Source organism: Pteropus alecto, unplaced genomic scaffold, assembly GCF_000325575.1.
Source record: "Pteropus alecto unplaced genomic scaffold, ASM32557v1 scaffold435, whole genome shotgun sequence".
NCBI lineage: Eukaryota > Metazoa > Chordata > Mammalia > Chiroptera > Pteropodidae > Pteropus > Pteropus alecto.
In genome coordinates, this window is record NW_006436300.1 from 781,545 (window position 1) to 781,985 (window position 441).

The window sequence follows — 441 nt, forward strand, 5'->3', positions numbered from 1 at the left end:
ATAAATATATGAAATTAAAAAATATATATATGTAGGAAGTTAAAGTAAAATTAACATGCAACAATTTCTAAGAGATGATATAAAGGGATTAAAAACATGAGAATATATTTTAGCAGATAAATTGATGGACATTTTCAAAATACATTTTCTATTTTCATGTGATTAATGAATTGAAAAATAAACATAATTTTTATGTATCAATTGTGAAATATAAGTAATTTATAACTTCTAACTCACCTAAAAGATATTAAAGTACTGGCCATGTTAAAAACTCTGTTAACTCATATGCATTATTTTTTCTGAGGTTTTCTCTTTGGAGCAATCATAATAGACTTTATTTAAGCCAATAAATGAACAGATAAACCAGTCTCCAAAGAAAAAAGATTAAATGTTGGCACTTTGAAATAAGCAAGAGACTAAGGAGAGACAAGTGACATGGAG